The sequence below is a fragment of the Microcaecilia unicolor genome, chromosome 1 (genome assembly GCF_901765095.1).
Source record: "Microcaecilia unicolor chromosome 1, aMicUni1.1, whole genome shotgun sequence".
In the NCBI taxonomy this organism is placed as follows: Eukaryota; Metazoa; Chordata; class Amphibia; order Gymnophiona; family Siphonopidae; genus Microcaecilia; species Microcaecilia unicolor.
Genome location: NC_044031.1, coordinates 603,918,021 through 603,942,769, shown reverse-complemented (window position 1 = coordinate 603,942,769; position 24,749 = coordinate 603,918,021). Strand labels below are relative to the sequence as shown.

Below are 24,749 nucleotides of genomic sequence, written 5' to 3'. Positions count from 1 at the left end.
ATGCCTCTGCGCCCCTGGGTAGAGAAGCTAGAACCCTTGATTCTTTGGGGAGGAAGATGTACCCGGCTTCAATGCTCATCTCCCGAATACAGTCATACCAGCTCTTCCAAAGTATCCACTTGCAAAACTTTGTTGTGCAAGTTGTCGGAGCAGGCCGAGTCACTTCACCAATTGGTCAAGCAGCAGAAGTTGTGTCAAAAATTCTTGGCCAGGAGCGCTTATGATACTTTTGATGTGGCATCCAGTATCTCTGCTCAGAGTATAACAAAGCACAGACTCTCATGGCTGCGTGTTTCTGACTGGGAACATTCTGTTCAGCAGAGTAGCTCAAAAGTGTGTGGCCATCTTACCAAGTGGATCTACTGGAATAGACTGCATTAATTCATGATGCTACTACTTATTCCAATTCACTGATTTGTGTCACTGAAATGTGGCTTCATAGCAGTGAGGTACCACTCGTGTCCCAATGCCTTCCTCCTGAATTTGTGACTTTCTCTACTAGCAAAATGCAAAAAAAGGGAGGATGGTTAGCTGTTTTCACTCCCTCTTCACTGCCAATTTCAGAACTACAATAATTGTTTTCAGAGGGTATTCAACCAAGATTAATATTACTTAAAAAGTTGAATAGTTTTCACATAAGAATAGCCATACTTGGTCAGACCAATGGTCCATCTAACTCATATCCTGCTTCCAACAGTGGCTAGTACTGGTCACAAGTACCTGGCAGAAACCCAATTAGTAGCAACATTGCATGCTACCAATCCTGGGGCAAGCAGTGACTTCCCCATGTCCATCTCAATAACCGACTATGGATTTTTGCTCCAAGAACTTGTCCAAACCTTTTTTAAACCCAGATACGCTAACCGCTGTTATCACATCCTCCAGCAGTGAGTTTCAGAGCTTAACTATTTGAGTGAAAAAAATATTTCCTCTATTGCAATTTCATTGAGTGTCCCCTTGTCTTTGTACTTTTTAAAAGATGAAAAATCAACACACTTCTACCCATTCTACACAACTCAGGATTTTATAGACCACAGTCATATTCCGCCTTCAGCCATCTTTTTTCCAAGTTGCAGAACCCTAGGCTCTAGTTTTTCCTCATATGGGAGGAGTTTCATCCCCTTTATCATTTTAGTTGCTCTTCTTTGAAGCTTTTCTAATTTTGATGTATCTTTTATTGAGATAAAGCAACCAGAATTGAACGCAGTATTCTAGGTGAGGTTGCACCATGGAGCGAGAGGCATTATAATATTCTTGATCCTATTTTGCATCTGTTTCCTAATAATGTTGCAGGAATTACCACTAGTGTTAGCAGAATCTGTGGTACTTCAGGAGTCAAACAGCACACACCAGAATGAGGGAGAAATCTTCTTTATTTGCCAGCAAACAAAGTAGGACATCAGCATTAAGTCTCTTCTTCTCTTTCTCAGCTCTCTGTGTCTTTGTGGCTTCTGTCTGTCCTCTTCAGTTCTCTTCTCTCCTTCTCAGCTCCTTCTTCTGTCTGTACCAACGTAAGCTGCCTCTGCTCCCAGTTATATACAGTTCTAACCCCCTCCTAGCCCCCCTTACTTTCCAGATGGTAAAGAATAGATTAATTACCCTGTCTGAACCAATCATTTCTATACATATATTTCCAAAATATCAGTTACATAGGTTTGATATTTCCTAACTGACCTATGACCTGGGGCCCCTCACACTAGACAATTGGGCACCAGAACTCTTACATTTTATTATTATTCACATAATCCCAGTCATAGCTTAAACTGGGTTCATTTAGGGGCTAAGAGGCCAGTCTTGCTTAATGGCATACAGTCCTACATTTTACTATAATCCATCAAGGAAGTAAGTTGACTTTTTCTGACCTTTTTCACCTATTAGCTTCATACATTGAACTAGCTAGGACTGTGGATAATTCAAACCAGATGATGACCTTTTCAACTGCAGTCTTACTTATAAAGTAACACTGAGTTGAACAGACATTCCACACAGAATTATTAATTACACAGAATAAAACATATTCTAAAATAAGCAGAAATCAAAATTCCTTATAAGACAAATTCTACATATCAAGAACTTCTAAAATCTAACTATTTTCTTCTAAGCAGCATTTTAAACTAATCCTTTTAAAACTACAGTATGTCTTGCTTTGCTGATCCCCTCAAGATTTAATGGCCTCCAGATGTGGTAAAATAATATCTATGAACTAGCCTTAACCATCCATCACTCACAAGGGGTCAAAGAAAGTTTCTCTCTCTGACCTTTCTAACCTTTAGCCCAGCAAAAGCTAGACTTCTAAATAATCTAAACCACCTGGCATTCTTCCATCACTTTACAGGACTGAAGAGTTAAAATAGAATTATTTCTATGCCCACGCTGTCTCAATAATACCTAGCATCTTGCTTGCTTTTTTGGCCACTGCCGCACAAGATTTCAGCATATTGTCTACAGTGACACCTACATCTTTTTCTTGCTTGCTGACTCCTAAGGTGGGCCCTATCATCAGGTAATTATGATTCGGATTATTCTTCCTAATGTTTTGTGTTTGTCCACATTAAATTTCATCTGCCATTTGCATGCCCAGTCTTCCAGTTTCCTAAGGTCTTTCTGTAATTTTTCACAATCAATATGTGTTTTGACAGCTTTGAATAGTTTTGTATCATCTGCAAATTTAATGACCTCACTCGCCATTCCATTTTCCAGGTTGCAATATTTGGGAGTTTTTTCTAATGATGGCTTCAGTTGAAGCTTTCAGTTTACCATTATAAGTGAGTTTACCATTATAAGTGGTGACTGATTTCCTGAAGCTTTTTCCTCCCTAATCAAATTATTTAGATTAGTTAAACACTGTTATTTTGGTTTACATTTGCCTGATTGCTAGTGTACTGTATATAGATTGTCATTTGTCTATCACTGAGTGAGATTTGTATGTACACTGGGATCTTAATATGTCATGGGAACTGAATGATCTGTTTATAGTCTGGTGAAGTTAAATCGTGCTTGTTTATTTTTAACAGATTTACAAACTGACTTCCAGTTTGGTAGTAAAAGCAGAAGATAAGGCAGTTTTTTATATTATTGAAAACAAATTTTAATCTCATTCAGTTTCTCTATGGATTAATATTATGAAAGCATATACAAAATATAACATTGTTTTACAAAAATAAAACTTAAAATTGATATGTTTGGTAACAATATTCTTAAAATACTTCCTAGCTGAAATAAGCTTTCTAGAAAGATGAATTAAATTTGATGGTGGTGTCATTCGGATTGCCAGAGAATGGTTCATAGCAAAAGTATTTCTGTACTTGTTGTTGCTAAAAATATTTGTAGCTTGAGAAAAATTTGCTAGATTTGGCTTTTGACCTTATATGAATTCAGCTAACTGCACAGACTGCGTCAAGTCTATGAAGGAAAGATCAAAAATATCCTAAGGCATGCTTTTTATTCCATCTTTAGATTTTCTTTTCCATTGTGAAAGCAGGTTTTCTGAGGTATTTTACAGTATTTTAATAGCTACTTTTAGAGCCATTTGGTTTTTGTTTTGTGGTACATTCTTGAATGTTTTAGGCATGGGGTTTCAGCAGTGCTGAAACAAATGCCTGGTATCAAGGACTAAATTTGACTGATCAAAGCTCAGTTTCACCCTTTTTTATCCTTTCTATTTTTACCTAGTCCTAAGATCATTTTAATTCAGTAACTAAAAATCTGTTTCTGAGCATCCAAAGCCCATACACCCCAAACAAAGGTTACTTTCAAAGTACAGTTTTGTGTGAACCCATTCAAGTTCTACATAGTTGTTGTTCTGGGTGTAATTGTATAGTCATTTTGATGCTTATTGTGTGACCAGTGTAAATGTATGTGTGTTGAGATAGTGGCACTTTCTTTGCTGATAGGCATGTATGGGCAGGGCAGAGCAAAGCAAAGGTGAAGTTCACAAATGTACATATATTTTAAAATATGCTAATTTACATGCATATATTAAATAATCCAGGCACAGACATTTACACCTGCTACCAAGGTGTGCACAATATAAACATTTCTGCTTGTTGTGCTAATATTTAGAAAAGATTCATAGGTGCCTATGTGTTTTCATAAAATAGCGCCTAAGTAAGTACATGGGCTCTTTAAACACCGCCTTATAAAATTACTATCAGTAGGAACCTGATTCACAGTTGTAATCTTATTGAACAGGCTGATTTGGCTATTTGCAGTTGTATAAAATTCATTTTTGTATTAAAGATAGAGAACAAGTAAAAGTTTACAATCAGGTCAAGTAGAAAATGGTTATGAAAACTGAAAAAAAATTATAGAATGAAATATGCTTCATTGCAAATGAAGGGGTCATGTCTGCTATTGAGACATAGGGAAGCTATTGCTTGCCCTGGGATTGGTAGCATGGAATCTTGCTACTATTTAGGTTTCTGCCAGGTACTTGCAGGGCCGGTCTTAGCAAGTATGGGACCCTAGCCCTGCCCCATCCTTGCTCCGCCCCCACCCTAGTTCCAGGGCCGGCCACCACTCCCTCCGAGCTCCCGGGCCGCTCCCTACGAGCTCCAAGGCCCCCAGCTCCAAGGCCCCCCTCCCTCCCTCCCCCCAGCTCCAAGGCCTCCCTCCCTCCCAGATCCAAGGTCCCCCTCCCTCCCTCCCGGTCATTTTTTAACACCCCCTTCCAAAATCCAGTACTAGGTATGCCGAGAATACAAAACACTCAGGACCTATAGAGCAATTCTACCATACCATAAGCAGTCATTTCTACGAATCACACAAAGAAAAGGAAAACATCTTAAAACACTACAGTGAGCACTAGAACATCAATTCACCTATTGTAAAATGAAACCAGACAGAATAGTACAGATCGTCGATCCTGTACAGTCAATGCCAACTGAAAGCCATGTATTTTTCACAAACACAGATACACCCTAATCCACTATAGAATAAGTAGTAATATTTAAACGTTCTATTTAGACAAAAATTAAACTGAACCCCCAAGATGCCAGACTCTGCATACAATGCAACACCACAGAAACAGAAAATGTCCCCTAGTACTGTGCAAAATATAAAGACAGCAGATGTAAATTTGAAAAAAAACTAACAAATACCAATCACCACTTTACAAATTAACAAATAGAAATAAAACAAATATAGAAAATAAAATAATACCATTTTATTGGACTAATAGATTTAGCTTTCAGAGGCCAAAACATCCTTCCTCAGGTCAATATAGTATAGTACTGTTACAGTATCCTATCCTGACCTGAGGAAGGGGGTTTTGTTCTCCGAAAGTTAGCCAAAATGTATTAAAATTAGTCCAATAAAAAGATTACCTTGTTTACATGTTTTATTATAAACATTTATTAACACTTCTACAATACTACTTTATCCTAAAGCAAAAAAATAAAAAAATATATTTTATTTACAGTTTGTTGTCTCTGGTTTCTGCTTTTCTCATCTTCTTTTCACTGTCTTCCTTCCATCCAGCATCTGTCTTCGGTCCCTCTCTGCCATCCAGTGTCTGCCCTCTCTGCTGTCCCCTCCATCCAATGTCTGCCCTCTCTCCCTGCCCCTTCCATCTACATCTGCTCGCTATCTCTGTCCCTTCCATGATCCATCCACCATCTGCCCCTGTCTGCCCTCTCTCTCTCCCCCATCCATTCACTGTCTGCCCTTTCTATCGCTTCCATCCACTGTCTGCCCTTTCTCTCTGCCCCTTCAATCCACAATTCAATCCTCTCCCATCCATCCAGGGTTTGCCCTCCCTCTCGCTCCCCCATCCAGGATCTGCCCCTCTCTCCGCCCCTTTTTTTCAGCCCCCAGTTCCAGACCCACTATCCCACCAGTCACCCATTTCAGCCCCAACCCTGTTCTCCCACCAGTTCCGAGCTTCAGCCCCCCAACCACTTCTCCCTGTCCCCTTTTCAGTCCCCAGTTTCAGCCCCTGCCCCTTTTCAGCCTCCAGTCCCAGTACTAGCCCCCTTATCCCACCTACCGTCCTTTTCAGCCCCCAGTTCCAGCCCCCTTCATCCACATGCCTTGTATTTGGGCCCACCTTTTCAGAACCATTCTCCCACCTGTCCCACGCATGCCCCATTTTCCCACCAGCCCCAGGCATGGCCCCCATTTTCCCATATTGCCCCTTCTCAGACCCCAGTGCCAGTCCCCTTCTCCCATCCAAGAACCCCAGTCCCCTCCCCACCCGTCCCTTTCAACCATCCAAGAACCCCCTCCCCACCCCCTTCTTCCATTCGTGAACCCCCTCGCCACCTCAGTCCCCTTCTCCCGTCCAAGAACCCCAGTCCCCTCCCCACCCATCCCCTTCTCCCATCCGAGAATCCCAACCCCAGTCCCCTTCAACCATCCAAGAACCCCCTCCCCACCCCCTTCTCGCGTCTGCCCTGCTACTAAAAATCTCTTCGACGTAGTTCGGGGCGGGCCTTCCCACATTGAGTCCCACCTGCCCTCGCGGAAATTGGAAGTTACCTCAGAGGAGGGCGGGACTCAATGTGGGAAGGCCCAACGACGTCGAAGAGATTTTTAGTAGCAGGGCAGACGCGAGGCGCTGCCTGTCATTCCGGCGCTTCAAAATTGTTTTTTTAAGGCAGGACAGGGTGGGAGCAGCGGGAACGGACTCGGAGCCCCCACCCGCTGATATCTGTGGCGGACCGCCCCCACCATGCCGCCGTCGTGCACCGTTGGGAGGGAGGGAGGGAGGACTGTAGCTCGGGCGGTCGGGACGGGGCGACCTGAGGCGTGCCGCGCGGGGCCCCCCTGAGCGCGAGGCCCTATGTGGCCGCCTCAGTCGCCTCGCCTTAAGACCGGCCCTGGGTACTTGTGACATGGATTGGCCACTGTTGGAAACAGGATACTGGGCTAGATGGAGCATTGGTCAGACCCATTATGGCTATTCTTATGTTCTTATGTTATCTTCTTGTGTAATGTGTGTGTTACATTACAAATTAGCTTCTCATTATAAAGAGAGCTGCTCAGATGACAGGATGAATTTTACACACTAATACAGTAAATTATGGCACATAAAGATCAGACGGTCCATCCAGTCTGCCCAGCATAGGTGAAGTGGAACCTGCCACTGTGCAGATTATAGTGATTCATGCTTTTAAACACTGGCAATTTGCCATCATACCAACCATATATAAGTAGTTAAATATAATGCAGTCTTGGGACAATATTTTATAACCAGAAGTATTGCTAACAGTATTTAATTTGCTAAAATCAACATTAAGATGTTTTCCCCTTCTGCTTGAGGGGTACAGTACCCTTAACTCATAGCATATGATAATAAAACGATATACAATACACATACTTGATCGTCATCTGTCTTTTGCCATTTGCGGGAGACAGACCATAGAAATCTGTCCAGCACTGGCCTTAGTTCCCAACTAGTCTTTTCTAACATATTACCTCAACAGCCATGTTTTGTTTTGTGTCCATTCTCCTATTTAGGGCAACCCTTCTGCTTATCCCATGCATTTTTTAAATTCCTTCACTGTTTTTGACTCCACCTCTACTGGAAAGTTCTCCGAGGACAAGCAGGCTGCTTGTTCTCACGACTGGGTGACGTCCGCGGCAGCCCCCACCAACCGGAAAGAAGCTTCGCGGGACGGTCGGCACGCAGGGCACGCCCACCGCGCATGCACGGCCGTCTTCCCGCCCGTGCGCGACCGCTCCCGCCAGTTCCTTTTTTTCCGCGCCTGGAGAGAGTCGTGTTTTGCGCTCTCTCTGTTCAGCCGCCGGATCGTTCGATCGCGTATACGCTGATCGTGTTTTTTTCTAACTTTGTTTATCGGATTTTAGTTACCGCCCGGTTTCCTTTAAAAAAAAAAGAGAAACCCTGCGCGTGTGGGACACGCGCTCCCTTTTTTCCCTCGCTTCCAGCGGGGACGCCACATTGCGGCCTAGTGGCCGCTCGGTCGTTTGTTTTTCGTGGTGTGATTTTAGCCACCATTGACGACTTTGACTTCGCCGACGCGATTTTTCCGTCGATGTCCTCGAAGGTCCCGAGTGGATTTAAAAAGTGTGGTCGCTGCGGCCGGCCGATCTCGCAGACCGACACCCACGCTTGGTGCCTCCAGTGCCTCGGGCCGGAGCACAATCTCAAGTCGTGTTCTTTGTGTCTCGGTCTCCGGAAACGGACTCAGGTTGCGAGGCAAGTTCTGCGGGACCGTCTTTTTGGAACTTGCGCCGGCCCCTCGACGTCGACCTCGAAGGCATCGGTATCGACGCCCGGCCCTTCGGTACCGGTATCGATGCCCGAGACATCGGCACCGATGGCAGCGACCCCAGGAGAACAGGTCCCGTCGGCCCGCCGGTCTTCCGGTGAGAGTGGGGGTGAGAGGCCGCGTGGGCAGTCGGCCCCGGTCACGCCCTCAGCTCGTGGGCCGCGGGACCGAACCCTGTCTGACCCGGTACCTCGAGACCGAGGGGGATCGACCTCCTCCTCCTCCATGCCCTCCGGCGCCGGTGACGTGCATCGGAAGAAAGACAAGAAGCGTCGTCACCGGTCGCCTTCGGTGCATCCCGATGTCGGAGAGGAGACGACGCCGAAGCGTCATCGTCGTGAGGAGAGGTCTCCGTCGGTTGTGGAGGTACCGACGCGTCGGGGTTCCGGCACCTCGGTGCCGTCTCCTGGCCCCCAGCAGCTTCCGGCACCGACACCCTTACCGGCCCCACCGCCTTTCTCGGCAGCGGGCCTGGACGAGTGCCTCAGAGCCATCCTTCCGGGGATCCTGGAAGGGCTGATGCGCCAGGCTGTGCCGGCGCCGGGGGTGCTTGCGCCCTCGGCGCCGATGACTGTGGCGCCGGCGAGCTCTAGCCCGGCGCCGGGGCTGTCGACACCGCCGCCGCTTGCGGTGCCGGTCTCGACCGCCACGCAGGTGGAGTCCCCGTCGACGTCGATGGAGGGAGCTCCGTCCCCGCCGGCGCGGGAGGCCACCGCTCGACGACACCGAGACCTCGGTGCCTCGACGTCGAGCCGGGCCCGGTACAGGACTCAGCTACATGAGCTAATGTCCGATACCGAGGATGAGGACTCGTGGGGGGAAGAGGAGGACCCTAGATATTTCTCCTCAGAGGAGTCTACGGGCCTTCCCTCGGACCCCACGCCTTCACCGGAGAGGAAGCTCTCACCTCCTGAGAGTCTCTCCTTTGCCTCCTTTGTGCAGGATATGTCTATCAGCATTCCCTTCCCCGTGGTCTCTGTGGAAGAGCCGAGGGCCGAGATGCTCGAGGTCCTCGACTATCCATCACCACCTAGAGAGTCCTCCACGGTGCCGCTGCACAATGTCCTGAAGGAGACGCTGCTCCGGAACTGGGTGCGACCATTAACTAACCCCACCATTCCCAAGAAAGCAGAGTCCCAGTACAGGATCCACTCTGACCCAGAGCTCATGCGGCCCCAATTGCCCCATGACTCAGCGGTCGTGGATTCTGCTCTCAAGAGGGCACGGAGTTCGAGGGATACCGCCTCGGCGCCCCCGGGGCGGGAGTCTCGCACTCTGGACTCGTTTGGGAGGAAGGCCTACCAATCCTCCATGCTCGTGACCCGCATCCAGTCATACCTGCTCTATATGAGCATCCACATGCGGACCAATGTGCAACAGCTGGCGGACCTGGTCGAGAAGCTCCCGCCGGAGCAGTCCAGGCCTTATCAGGAGGTGGTCAGGCAGCTGAAGGCGTGCAGAAAGTTCCTGTCCAGGGGTATTTTTGACACCTGTGACGTGGCATCTCGTGCTGCGGCCCAAGGTATAGTGATGCGCAGGCTCTCATGGCTGCGTGCCTCTGACCTGGACAACCGCACCCAGCAGAGACTGGCTGACGTCCCTTGCCGGGGGGATAACATTTTCGGTGAGAAGGTCGAGCAGATGGTGGACCAACTGCATCAGCGGGAAACCGCTCTCGACAAGCTCTCCCACCGGGCGCCTTCAGCATCCACCTCCACAGGTGGACGTTTTTCCCGGGCCCGGCAGGCTGCACCCTATTCTTTTGCGAAGCGTAGGCACAACCAGCCGGCCCGAAGGCCTCGTCAGGCACAGGGACAGCCCCAGCGCGCTCGTTCTCGTCAACAGCGTGCGCCTAAGCAGCCCCCTGCGCCTCCACAGCAAAAGCCGGGGACGGGCTTTTGACTGGATCCACGGGAACATAGCCGCCCTACAAGTGTCCGTACCGGACGATCTGCCGGTCGGAGGGAGGTTAAACTTCTTTCACCAAAGGTGGCCTCTCAGTAACCTCCGACCAGTGGGTTCTCCAAATAGTGCGGTGCGGATACGCCCTGAATTTGGCCTCCCTGCCTCCAAATTGTCCCCCGGGAGCTCAGTCTTTCAGCTCCCATCACAAGCAGGTACTTGCAGAGGAACTCTCCGCCCTTCTCAGCGCCAATGCGGTCGAGCCCGTACCACCCGGGCAGGAAGGGCAGGGATTCTATTCCAGGTACTTCCTTGTGGAAAAGAAAACAGGGGGGATGCGTCCCATCCTAGACCTGAGAGGCCTGAACAAATTCCTGGTAAAAGAAAAGTTCAGGATGCTTTCCTTGGGCACCCTTCTGCCAATGATTCAGAAAAACGATTGGCTATGTTCCCTGGATTTAAAGGACGCATTTACTCACATACCGATACTGCCAGCTCACAGACAGTATCTCAGATTCCGCCTGGGCGCACGGCACTTTCAGTATTGTGTGCTGCCCTTTGGGCTCGCCTCTGCCCCACGAGTGTTTACCAAGTGCCTCGTGGTGGTAGCGGCCTACCTACGCAAGCTGGGAATGCACGTGTTCCCATATCTCGACGATTGGCTGGTCAAGAACACCTCGGAGGCAGGAGCCCTCCGGTCCATGCAGTGCACTATTCAACTTCTGGAGCTGCTGGGGTTTGTGATAAATTACCCAAAGTCCCATCTCCAGCCAACTCAGTCTCTGGAATTCATAGGAGCGCTGCTGAATTCCCAGACGGCTCAGGCCTACCTTCCCGAAGCGAGGGCCACCAACCTCTTGGCCCTGGCTTCGCAGACCAGAGCGTCTCAGCAGATCACAGCTCGGCAGATGTTGAGACTTCTGGGTCATATGGCCTCCACAGTTCATGTGACTCCCATGGCTCGTCTTCACATGAGATCTGCTCAATGGACCCTAGCTTCCCAGTGGTTCCAAGCCACCGGGAATCTAGAAGATGTCATCCGCCTCTCCACCAGTTGCCGCACTTCACTGCTCTGGTGGACCATCCGGACCAATTTGACCCTGGGACGTCCATTCCAAATTCCGCAGCCCGTGAAAGTGCTGACGACGGATGCATCTCGCCTGGGGTGGGGAGCCCATGTCGATGGGCTTCACACCCAGGGTCTGTGGTCCCTCCAGGAAAAGGATCTGCAGATCAACCTCCTGGAGCTCCGAGCGATCTGGAACGCACTGAAGGCTTTCAGAGATCGGCTGTCCTGCCAAATTATCCAAATTCGGACAGACAATCAGGTTGCAATGTATTACGTCAACAAGCAGGGGGGCACCGGATCTCGCCCCCTGTGCCAGGAGGCCGTCGGAATGTGGCGTTGGGCGTGTCGGTTCGGCATGCTCCTCCAAGCCACGTACCTGGCAGGCGTAAACAACAGTCTGGCCGACAGACTGAGCAGAGTCATGCAACCCCACGAGTGGTCGCTCCATGCCAGAGTGGTACGCAAGATCTTCCGAGCGTGGGGCACCCCCTCGGTGGACCTTTTCGCCTCTCAGACCAACCACAAGCTGCCTCTGTTCTGTTCCAGACTTCAGGCACACGGCAGGCTAGCGTCGGATGCCTTTCTCCTCCATTGGGGGACCGACCTCCTGTATGCTTATCCTCCCATACCTTTGGTGGGGAAGACCTTACTGAAGCTCAAGCAAGACCGCGGCACCATGATTCTGATAGCGCCCTTTTGGCCCCGTCAGATCTGGTTCCCTCTTCTTCTGGAGTTGTCCTCAGAAGAACCGTGGAGATTGGAGTGTTTTCCGACTCTCATTTCGCAGAACGACGGAGCGTTACTGCACCCCAACCTTCAGTCTCTGGCTCTCACGGCCTGGATGTTGAGGGCGTAGACTTCACTGCGTTGGGTCTGTCTGAGGGTGTCTCCCGGGTCTTACTTGCCTCTAGGAAGGATTCCACTAAAAAGAGTTACTTTTTCAAGTGGAGGAGGTTTGTCGTGTGGTGTGAGAGCAAGGCCCTAGAACCTCGTTCTTGCCCTGCACAGAACCTGCTTGAATACCTTCTGCACTTATCAGAGTCTGGCCTCAAGACCAACTCAGTAAGGAATCACCTTAGTGCGATTAGTGCTTACCATTATCGTGTGGAAGGTAAAGCCATCTCTGGAGAGCCTTTAGTCGTTCGATTCATGAGAGGCTTGCTTTTGTCAAAGCCCCCTATCAAGCCTCCTACTGTGTCATGGGATCTCAACGTCGTCCTCACCCAGCTGATGAAACCTCCTTTTGAGCCACTGAATACCTGCCATCTGAAGTACTTGACCTGGAAGGTCATTTTCTTGGTGGCAGTTACTTCAGCTCGTAGGGTCAGTGAGCTTCAAGCCCTAGTAGCTCATGCTCCATATACCAAATTTCATCACAACAGAGTAGTGCTCCGCACCCACCCAAAGTTCCTGCCGAAGGTGGTGTCGGAGTTCCATCTTAACCAGTCAATTGTCTTGCCAACATTCTTCCCCAGGCCGCATACCCGCCCTGCTGAACGTCAGTTGCACACATTGGACTGCAAGAGAGCATTGGCCTTCTACTTGGAGCGGACACAGCCCAACAGACAGTCCGCCCAATTGTTTATTTCTTTCGACCCTAACAGGCTAGGGGTCGCTGTCGGGAAACGCACCATCTCTAATTGGCTAGCAGATTGCATTTCCTTCACTTACGCCCAGGCTGGGCTGACTCTTGAGGGTCATGTCACGGCTCATAGTGTTAGAGCCATGGCAGCGTCAGTGGCCCACTTGAAGTCAGCCACTATTGAGGAGATTTGCAAGGCTGCGACGTGGTCATCTGTCCACACATTCACATCACATTACTGCCTCCAGCAGGATACCCGACGCGACAGTCGGTTCGGGCAGTCGGTGCTGCAGAATCTGTTTGGGGTGTAAATCCAACTCCACCCTCCAGGACCCGAATTTATTCTGGTCAGGCTGCACTCTCAGTTAGTTGTTCTTCGTAGGTCAATTTCTGTTGTTTCCTCGCCGTTGCGAGGTTCCATTGACCTGGGTTCTTGTTTTGAGTGAGCCTGAGAGCTAGGGATACCCCAGTCGTGAGAACAAGCAGCCTGCTTGTCCTCGGAGAAAGGGTATGATACATACCTGTAGCAGGTGTTCTCCGAGGACAGCAGGCTGATTGTTCTCACCTACCCTCCCTCCTCCCCTTTGGAGTTGTGTGTTTCATCTTTTGCTAGTCATTCAACTGGCGGGAGCGGTCGCGCACGGGCGGGAAGACGGCCGCGCATGCGCGGTGGGCGTGCCCTGCGTGCCGACCGTCCCGCGAAGCTTCTTTCCGGTTGGTGGGGGCTGCCGCGGACGTCACCCAGTCGTGAGAACAATCAGCCTGCTGTCCTCGGAGAACACCTGCTACAGGTATGTATCATACCCTGTATCCAGGTATCGACTACTACCCTCTGTGAAAAAGTATTTCCTGATATTACTCCTAAGTCTACCACCCTGCATTCATGTCCTCTAGTTCTACCGCCTTCGTATCTCTGGTAGAGATTTATTTGTATATTAATACCTTTCTGTATCATATATCCTCCCTCTCTACTTTCCTCTAGCATATACATATTCAGGTCTTCAGGTCTCTTCACATATGTCTTATTGCATAAACCCTATACCATTTTTGTCCCCTTCCTCTGGACTGTCTCATCTTTTTCTGTCATTGAAGAGGTACGGCCTCCAAAACTGAACACAGTACTCGCAAGTGGGACCTGACCAATGACTTGTACAGGCGTATCAACATCCCCTTTTTTCTGCTGTTTATGGCTCTCTCTATGCAGTATAACATTCTTCTGGCTACAGCCAAAACTTTGTCACATTTTGGTCTGGATAAATGTGCTAAAACAACTTTCTTTAGTGAAAAATTGAACAAAACTGAAAATATCCCTCTGATTACTGCAAGATAAAGGAACTTGAGGCAGTGGCGTAGCAAGGGCGGGGCGGTGGGGGGCGGTCCGCCCCGGGTGTCATCGGGTGGGGGGGTGCTCCGCTCCCGCTGCTCCGCCTTTAACATTTTTTTTCGAAGCGCCGGAGAGTGGCAGGCAGCGCACCTCGCGTCTGCCCTGCGCTAGTAAAGAAGATCTCGCTGACGTCGTCGCCCTTCCCACACTGAGTCCCGCCCGCCCTTGCGGTAATAGGAAGTTGCCTCAGAGGGGGGCGGGACTCAATGTGGGAAGGGCGACGACGTCAGCGAGATCTTCTTTACTAGCAGGGCAGATGCGAGGCACACTGCCTGCCACTCTCCGGCGCTTCGAAAAAAAAATGTTAAAGGCAGGACAGGGTAGGAGCAGCAGGAAAACGGATCTCGGGGGGGGGGGGACTCAGAGGAGAGAAGAGGATTGGGGAGGGGTGGGGGACCTCAGAGGGGTGCTTAAAGGGGATTAGGGAGGGTGGGGGAGCTCAGAGAGGGGAGAAGGGGATTGGGGAAGGGTGGGGGAGCTCAGAGGGGTGCTTAAAGGGGGTTAGGGAGGGTGGGGGAGCTCAGAGAGGGGAGAAGGGGATTGGGGAAGGGTGGGGGAGCTCAGAGGGGTGCTTAAAGGGGATTAGGGAGGGTGGGGGAGCTCAGAGAGGGAAGAAGTGGATTGGGGAAGGGTGGGGGAGCTCAGAGGGGTGCTTAAAGGGGATTAGGGAGGGTGGGGAGCTCAGAGAGGGGAGAAGGGGATTGGGGAGGGGTGGGGGAGCTCAGAGGGGTGCTTAAAGGGGATTAGGGAGGGTGGGGGAGCTCAGATGGCTGCTCAGAGAGGGGAGAAGGGGATTGGGGAGGGTGGGGGTGCTCAGAGGGGGGAGGGGAGTGCTCAGATGGGAGAAGGGGTCTGAAGCTGGAACTGGGGTCTGACATGGGGGCAGGAGGGAAAATGGGTCCATCCCTGGGGCAGGTGGGAGAATTGGTCTGGGGCTGAAAGGGGGGGATGCAAGGCATGTGGTGGATGAAGGGGACTGGAACTGGGGGCTGAAAAGAGGGGGCAGCGAGAGAGGGGACAGATCCTGGATGGAAGAGGGGCACGTGAGGGAGGGCAGACCCTGGATGGATGGGAGAGGGAGGGCAGACGGATTGAAGGGGCAGAGAGAAAGGGCAGATGGTGGGTGGAAGGGGAAAGAGGGCAGACTGGGGCAAATGGTGGATGGAAGGGGCAGAGATAGAGGGCAGATGTTGATGGAAGGGGGAGGGAGATGGCAGACTGGGGCAGATGGTGCATGGAAGGGGCAGAAGTGGATGGAAGGGAGAGAGGGCAGACAGTGGATGGAAGGGGCAGAGAGAGAGGGCAGACACTGGATGGCAGAGAGAGAGCGAAGACAGATGCTGGATAGAAGGAAGACAGTGAAAAGATGAGGAAAGCAGAAACCAGAGACAACGAACTGTAAATATATATTTTTATTTTTATGCTTTAGGATAAAGTAGTATTGTAGCTGTGTTAATAAATGTTTATAATAGAACATGTAAATAAGGTAATCTTTTTATTGGACTAATTTTAATACATTTTACTTTCGGAGAACAAAACCCCCTTCCTCAGGTCAGGATAGGACACTGTAACAGTACTATACTGAATTGACCTGAGGAAGGGGGTTTTGGCCTCTGAAAGCTAAATGTATTAGTCCAATAAAATGATATTATTTGTTTTATTTCTATTTGTTAATTTGTAAAGTGGTGATTGGTATTTGTTAGTTTTTTCAAATTTATATCTGCTGTCTTTATATTTTGCACAGTACTAGAGGACATTTTCTGTTTCTGTGGTGTTGCATTGTATGCAGAGTCTGGCATCTTGGGGGTTCAGTTTAATTTTTGTCTAAATAGAAAGTTTATGATTACTTATTCTGTAGTGGATTAGGGTGTATCTATTTGTGAAAAAGACATGGCTTTCGGTTGGCATTGACTGTGCAGGATCGACGATCTGTACTAATCTGTCTGTTTTCGTTTTACAATAGGTGAATGATGTTCTAGTGCTCACTGTAGTGTTTGATGCTTTCCTTTTCCTTGTGTGACTCATACAAATTACTGCTTATGGTAAGGTAGAATTGCTCTATAGGTCCTGAGTGTTTTGTATTCTCGGTATGCCTAGTACTGGATTTCGGGGGGGAGGAGGGTGTTAAAAAATGACCGGCCCCGGGTGTCAACTACCCTAGCTACGCCACTGACTTGAGGTGAAAGGTGTATTTAAATATCTAGGAGTGGAAGAAGGAGCAGCAATCAGGCATAAATCACTGAGAGTAAAAGTCATTAAAGAATATTATAGGAGACTAAAAAGTGATATTGAAGATTGTATTAACATCACGAAATAGCATACGCCATCAATCAGCTGGAAATTCGCACACACTCATACAGCTTTGGAATTGTAGCCCGGCCTCTTAAAGATCTTGAAAAACTGGATGTACAAACAAGTAAACTCTAATTAGAAGAAATAGCATATACAGGGATTGTGCATTCCCCAGGCCAAAGGAGAAGAGGGTGTCACAGAAATACTTTGTACCTATGGAGCTACTATCACAGGCCTCCAGACTTATTTAACAGCATCATGAGATCTAAATAAGCAAAAGGTTTTGAAATATGTAAGTAAACATCCGGAATGCATTTCAACTGTTAACCTTGTACAAGCATTCAAATGGGTAGAAGGAAAGTGAGAATCTACCAGCATACTTAGTTAGGGAAGGAAGCAACATAATTTGCAAAAGAACAGAAAAAAAATCTCTTCAAAGAATTAGATAATCAAATGAAGAAAATCAAGTGGCCAATGTGTTAGAACAACAGGAAATACAAAGTGTAGCTTCAGAAACCATTTGTTGATCAAACTGAGATGCATGGATGGTTAAGGAGAAGTGAATTGAAACCTAAAGATGAGTAATTCATAGTTGCAGAAAAAAAGCGGAACAGTAAAAATACAGTGATGGCACAAAGACGCTCTTTTCCCAGTCATATGAATAGCAACAAGACAAGATGCCGCTTCTCACGCGGAAAAATAAAAAACTGAGAGATGTGGTCTCGCTGCGGGTGGGAAGGCACTTTGAGCATCCACAGTGGCTCAAGGCAGGGTGAGCCTGTTACTCCCTTCCCCACTAGAGGGTGAGGGAAGGGTGAAGCTCAGTTTCCATGGCTTCACCATCAGTATCTAATTCCCCCAACTGTGAGAAGGGGAGAGCAGATTTCCTGGATGCTCTCAGTCACCAGGAGAGAGGGGAGATTAATGGAGAGAGAGATTCAATGGAGTATGTGGAGGAAGGAAATAGCCTGCCGCTAGAGCTGCCTAAGGGAGAGGAGCCAGCTACCATAGAGTGGGAGATTCAAAAGGTTGCCCTGCCCAGCACTTGAGGGCAGTGGAGGGGGCCACACTGAGCATGGTGCTGAAAGGTGGGAGAAACTGCCAACCTGCTCCTTACAGGGTTCCCTCTGTGCTATGAAAAGGTGATTTTGTGGTATTGGTTTGATGTGCAAAGACTGTCCATGAAGATTTGTTCTGAACTGTTGTGCTATATTGGAAGTGTGCTGAACTCTTACTAAACCCTTCTGAAGGAGGGGGAAGGGAAAGCTAATGCCCTAATAGAAGATCTGAGGTCTTGAGGAGCTGAGCGTTTGCTGAGGGATTTTGGGATCTGGACTGTACCTTTTTTGCTTTTGAAAATTATCTTATGAGGACTGTACCTTTTTCTTTTGAAGACTATTTTAAGAGGGCTGTATCTTTTGTTTTGAAGAATATATTTTAATTTTTGGTATGAAATTGCCTTGATAATAAAATACTTTGGCCCTGAGTCCCAGTATCAAAAGCATTCTATCTTGGAACCCTGGCAAGCCCGCAGGCTTGCTGGCTCAACTCAAGAGGAGGAAGCGGACCCCCCCCCCCCCCCCCCCTTTTACAGAGTTGTTTCTGGCACGCAGAACGAGGAATCACTACTACATCCCAACCTCCAGTCTCTGGCTCTCACTTCTCCGCGAATATTCTGCAAGGTCATGATGGTGGTAACAGCGTTCATGCAGAAGCAATGGATCAGAGTCCATCCCCTACCTGGACAACTGGTTGATTCGAGTGGACTCGGTTCAGGAGAGTCGCAAGGCTACCGACCGGGTCATTGTCCTGTTGCAGTCTTGGGTTGGGTTAGCAAACTCCCCAAAAGTCATCTAGCCTCTTCTCAGCAGTTGGATTACCTGGGGGCTTACTTTGATACGGTGCTGGGACGTGTCTTCCTGCTGAAGGAGCGTATGGTCAAGCTCCATTCTCAGATTTCCAATCTTCTGAAGTTGTTGAGTCCCTGGGCCTGGGACTATGTTCATGTCTTGGGGTTCATGGCAGCAACCCTGGATGTAGCTCCATGGGTCAGGGCTCACATGCTGCCTCTTCAATCCTTGCTTCTCCACAATGGTCTCTGGTGTTTCGGGATTATCGATGCTGGCTGCCTTGACTTCGCTGGACGTGTCACAGTATGACCTGGTGGTTTATAGTCCCCCTCTTATGGAAGGGCATGTCTCTGGCGGCTCCGCAGTGGGTAGTCATAGTCGCAAATGCCAGTCTTTCCAGTTGGGGAGCTCATTGTCTTTGCCGTTTTGTGCAGGGAACTTGGTCAACGATGGAAGCAGCTTGGCTGATCAATCGCCTATAACTTCAGGCATTCATGAATGCCCTGCAGGTGATTCAGACCTTGTTGTCAGGCAAGGAGGTCCATGTGTTTTAGGACAACACGACAGCAGTAGCTTATATCATCAAGGCCGCACTCAGAGCCCAGCCCTGGCGGCCGAGGCGAATCATCTCTTCCAATGGGCGGAAGCTCACCTCCTATGCCTGTCAGCAGCACACGTTGTGGGACAGCAGTGTGCAGGCAGATTTTCTCAGCTGTCACACCCTGGATCCAACGGAGTGGGAGCTGTCTGTGGAGGCTTTCCAATTGCTTTGTTAGAAATGGGGCACTCCATGGCTGGACATTATGGTGAGCCAGGTGAATGCCAAGGTGCCCGTCTTCTTTAGCAGAAGAAAAGAACCCGGGTCTGCAGGACTGGACGCCCTTCTTGAGCCATGGCCGGAAGACACTCTTCTGTATATTTTTCCCCCATGGCCCTTGATCGGATGGGTTCTGCTCTGGATCAGATGGAACCCAGGTTGGGTCATCTTGATGGCTCCAGATTGGCCCCAGCGCCCTTGGTATGTTGACTTGGTTCGGCTTCTTGTGGATCCGCCTTTTCTACTTCCGGGTCTGCCCAGCCTTCTTCATCAGGGGCCGGTTCAGATAGAGGATCCCTGCCATTTTGGCTTTTGAATGGGCACATTTGAGAAAAAGGGTTATTCAGAGGTAGTGATAACTGGCTCGCAAGTGGTCTACCTCAACAGCATATACCTGCGTTTGGCGCACTTTGTTGCATGATGTGAGTCTCACGCTTGGTCTCCTTTTCAGGCATCGGCTCAACTCTTGGCTTTTTTGCAGGATGGATTACAGAAAGGGTTAGGCTATAACTCGGTTCGAGTTAGCCTATAACTCGGTTCGAGTCCAGGTAGCAGCCTTAGCATGTATTCGGAGCAGAGTGTCTGGTACTTCCCTGGCTGCTCATCCAAATGTAGTGCGGTTCTTGTGCGGGGTGCTTCATCTGTGCCTTCCTTTACATCTACCCTGTCCGTCCTGGAACCTTAATTTAGTTATCAGGGTGTTGCAAGGTCCGCCTTTTGAGTATTTACGTAGGTCTTCGGATAAGTACCTGTCACGACTGTGGTAGTGGCCCCTCTTTGACTCACCTTATTTCCCGATGGTCAGCTTCTGAGCTGGCTCCTGTCTGTTCTTTCACCTTGCATTGTTGTTTCTTTCCTGTAGTGTTTCACTTCCTGTGTGTTTCAAGCCTCACTGTGGTGTTCAGTGTGTTTCCTGCCTCTGTCCTGTAGTTGTGACATCATTAGTGAGGGCCTTTATAAGGAAGTGGTGGACTTTCATTCAGGGCCTTTGCAATGCCAAAGGTCTCCAGGTTAGTCCGTGTGCAGTGAAGCACTTCTGCCTTGTTCATTGTCTGTGTGATCGTGGGCACTTCTGTCTTGATTTCCTGTTTAGGGTGCATGTGTGCACTTCTGCTTCTGTTCTTCTCTGTTTGTTTGTGTGCTAGGGTCAGCCTTCAGCCTTAGTTCTGTTGTTTGTCTGTGTGGGTCAGCTTTGTGTTCTGCCTAGTCTGCCTTGCTTGCTCTAGTCACCTCTACCTTCAGCTCCAGTCCTGTTGTTCCAGTCTTGTCTGTTCCAGCATTGCCTGTCTGCAGCTTCAGACCTCTCTGTTACAGCATTGCCTGTCTACAGCTCCAGTCCTGTCTGTTCCAACATTGCCTGTCTGCAGCTTCAGACCTCTCTGTTACAGCATTGCCTGTCTACAGCTCCAGTCCTGTCTGTTCCAGCATTGCCTGTCTACAGCTCCAATCCTGTCTGTTCCAGCATTGCCTGCCTACAGCTTCAGCTCCATTCTTGCTTGTTAGTCCAGTCCTGGTTGGGGGGGGTTTGCCTCCTGCTGCTGCTCAACGACAGTAGGCCAAGGGCTCACGTTGTTCCAGAGTCCGTGACTGTTTGTTTAGAGCCTGAGACAGTGACAGTACCTCACCCTGCAGGCGGTATTTTTGGTGGCTATTGCTTCAGCTCATAGGATCTCAGAAATTCAAGCTCTCTTGTGTCGTGATCCTTTCTTTCAGGTGTCTAATGACTTTCGACGGATGGATCATTTGTTTGTGCTTCTTTTGGGTTCCCGCTGTGGTGAGGTGGTTTCTAAACCTACTGTTGCTAGATGGATTAAGGAAGCTATTCCTCTGCATATTTGTGTTGTTTGGTCAGGTAGCACCAGAGCCATTGCGAGCCCATTCTACTAGGGCGCAATTGGCTTTATGGGTAGTGTCCTCAGTTCTGTCCTTGGATGAGAATTGTCAGGCGGCTACTTGGTACTCCTTGCACACCTTTTTGAGACATTATATAGTTGATGTGGCTGCCAGATCCAATGCTTCTTTTGGAGCGGTCTTGGCTTGGAAGGCGACGGTTTCCCTCCTTAGCTAGAGACTGCTTTGTTACATCCCACCAGTTCATGGATTCATCTACTGCCTGTGCTGAGGAAGGAAAAATTATGTCTTACCTGATAATTTTCTTTTCTTTAGCAACAGCAGATGAATCCATGATCCCTCCCTGGCGTACCATCACATTTCTTTCTTTACTGTGTGTTTGTTTTTCCTATCTGTCTAGATAATAGATATGCACAGACAGACATGAACACAAATTTCAGAATCAAACATGAACTTTGAGATTCTATTTGTTAAAAACCATTTGTTCTGTTCAGTCTGTTCTGGTTTTCTTTTCGTTGGTGAAGAAGGTTTTCCGGTTTCATGCCGGGTTCTACTATGTGATGAGATATATACTAGCCTATAGAGTGGCTGATCATTCAGTACCACTCACTTAAGTTAGTTATCTCTTTCTCCACCTGCTGGTAGATGGACACAACCCACCAGTTCATGGATTCATCTGCTGCGGCTAAAGGAAAGGAAATTATCAGGTAAGACATAATTTTTCCACATCTAGAAGAGGGCTTTGGGAAGCCCTCCTAGATTTGGTGGCAGAGCTTGCTGGTGAGGGGTCACATCTTGCGGGGCGGGGGGGCCTTCGGTTGGGGGAGATGGTTGTGCTCTATTGGAGGCTTAATTGGGAAGGGCCATAACAGGGGCTTTTTTGTTGGGGTGGTTAGTGGGAGCCTATTAATTTTTTCTTTTAATTCGCTGGCCCCTTTAAGTAATAGCCCAGGGATTGAGAAAGTGATGTCATTTCTATTGTGCGTAAGATTGTTTGCAATCAGCCTGTGTGCAGCATTTATAGTGTTTAATAAACGTTTTCAAATCCAAAAAAAAGAGGCAGGCCAGAAGCATCAGATGTGGCTTGGCAGCCCCTGATGCTCCCAGGCAGTAAAATAACTGCAACTTGTAGCTGGGTATTTCATAGTAATAAGCCGCTTTATATATATTTGCATGGTTTTTGCATCTCATTATTATGTAACATGAGTTGACTTATTTAATACTACATTAGTGCAGTGGACCCAGCATTAGAACTCTTTATCAAGCATTAAGGGGGAAATAGCATGAGTTTGTGCCCTAAGACAGCTTGATAACATCTTCCTTAACTCCATATTTATAAAATAGCACTTAGCATGGCACCTAACATGTTTTTTTTATTTCAATATTTTTATTAATAAACAACAGAATAAACATTACTTCCACAATTCAAAGCAGACATTTGAATATTTCCTCAATAGTATACAGTGCTATACATCTCTCATTCTAAGCATTCTCTCTTATTAAGCAACTATAAATCTGCAAAGGAACAGATACAAACTTTAATTTGTTATTTCTCCCCCCCCCCCCCCCCCACCCTTCCCCCACATGGCACCTAACATTTATGGGCATACATGTATTCTAAACATTGTTATAAGTAATAAATGCCTAAAGGTGAGCACTTATCCTATATAATAATTCTCACCTCCAACGTTCTGACTTGCCTGGGACTGTGGCTCATTCCGAGTTGGTCTGCTAGGCTCTGTAGATCAGGCTGACATCACCGTAGCCATTATGATGTCAACTTCAGGGGGGGGGGGGGGGGGAAACATGCCTCACAGCTGATCCATGTCCAGAGGAGGGTCGCTGGGCATGGGTGGCTGGAGGGGGGGCAGGGGAGAGAGGAGGGTCACTAGACATGGGTGGCTGCAGGGGGGAGCAGGGGAGAGAGGAGGTTCGCTGTACATGGGTGGCTGCAGTGGGCGCAGGGAGAGAAGGAGGGTCACTGGACATGGGTGGCTGCAGGGGAGCCGAGGAAAACCTTGCTAGCGCCCTTTTCATTTGTGTCAGAAACGGGCCTTTTTTACTAGTGTTATAGAATTGCCCTTTCAGTGTTTTAAGCCCTAAGTCTTCATCTCTTATAGTTTAATGCTGTAATTATTAGAAGGGATAGAGGAATTAAATACATTTAAAGTTTCAAGAGTTTTTAAGCATAAGAATCAGCTTTGTGTGAAATGTTATTTTGATGTCCTACATAGTTCCTTCATTATGCAATTTATATCTGCTGGAATTTTTTCTCAGAAAGGAGTTGTCACATATCTAAGTAACTGGATTTATTTTTATACCTTGATTTTTTTTAATCTTTTATTGCTTGTTCAAAATATAAGCCATTTATAAGCTTGGGCTGGGATAAATGATTGCAAAAGATTACAGTCCTATTAAGTTGGAATGCATTATCCAAACCAGTAGGAAAGTTCCCAGAATAAAAAGGAGTCTAGCAGATCTCATTTGCTGCATGAGTAATTTGGGGTGGTTATTCAGTGTTCTGAAAGGGAAGGTTCTAAAACTTGAACTAACTTCTTTATTAGGATTCCCACAGCTCTGGTGAAATGCTTCTGCAAAGGATTGGTTATTTTACTGTTGGACATGTCAATATGAAAGTAACCTGACCAACTAGATGTCATAAAGAATCTATGAAATATGTCAAGCTGAATGATTTGAGAAACTACCATGCTTTAAAAGCTGTCTTCTAAGTATTTAAATATGGCAAATGTCCAAGATTAACAATCCACATAGCAGAACAGGGAGGAGGCTGCAGCAGAGGCAGCAGTATTGTATTCAGCTGCATATAATCATGTTAATATTCTGAACTGTGGTAAGTAGGAAAGCAATTTAGGGTTTAGATTGAAAAGTTAGCTTTGTAGTATAGTCTCCCTGGTATCTGTATTAAACTGTGTGAAATGTTCATATAGTTGCCATTTTAGTCTACTTCAGTAGTCAGAAATAAAGATCAAGGGTTTAACTTTATGTTGGACAAATTTAATACGAAGGAGTAGAATCTAAGAAAATGTTAGTGCAGTCCTTTATGTACCAAGCTGCTGTGATCTGGAATGGATTATCATCAGAATTATGGATTCAAAATGATTACATGCTGTTTTGTAGAACATTGAGCATTTTTGTTAAGACAATTTTGAATATTTAAATTTGTTATTGTATATTGTTGTATAATTGCTTTATTTGCATGTGACACCCTAGTAATATCTAGCTATGTAGAACTTAGGTAGTAATTGCAGAATATAAGTTCCTGTAGTAGATTTATGATTCTCTAAAGCTAGTCACAAATGCATTGAGTTGAATTAAAATTTTAAAAAAGTATGTCCTTGTCCTATAACTTGTTACTTGTCCTGTATTTCTATAGAAGAATCTGTGCATTTGCTTTTTAGATATGATTTTGGATTGGCAAAGATCTAACTTAAATCTAATTATACACTGATCTGATTTTTAGTGTGCTAGTATATACATACTATATATTATATGAATATGTAGTAAACTGGAATTTATTCTTACTGTGATGCATGACAGCTTACTGCAATTTTATAGCATTGCTTTACTATGAAAGCAATTGAAAAAGTAATATGTTAGTCCTACTTGTTGTGGGAAAGGTGGCTATCTTGTTTTTTGTTTTATTTTTTATTGTTTGAAACTCACCTTTTTAAAAGTACCTCAACAAAATTATATATCTTCAAGATATTCAATATTTAAACATTCTTCCTTTATTTATTATCATCAGAA

At 47.3% G+C, this 24,749-nt stretch overlaps 1 protein-coding gene across 1 annotated transcript in view; it reads left to right on the top strand.

The window, feature by feature from the left end:
• The window catches only part of PTK2 (protein tyrosine kinase 2), a 714,868-nt gene that overhangs the window by 491,775 nt on the left and 198,344 nt on the right, over positions 1–24,749 (top strand).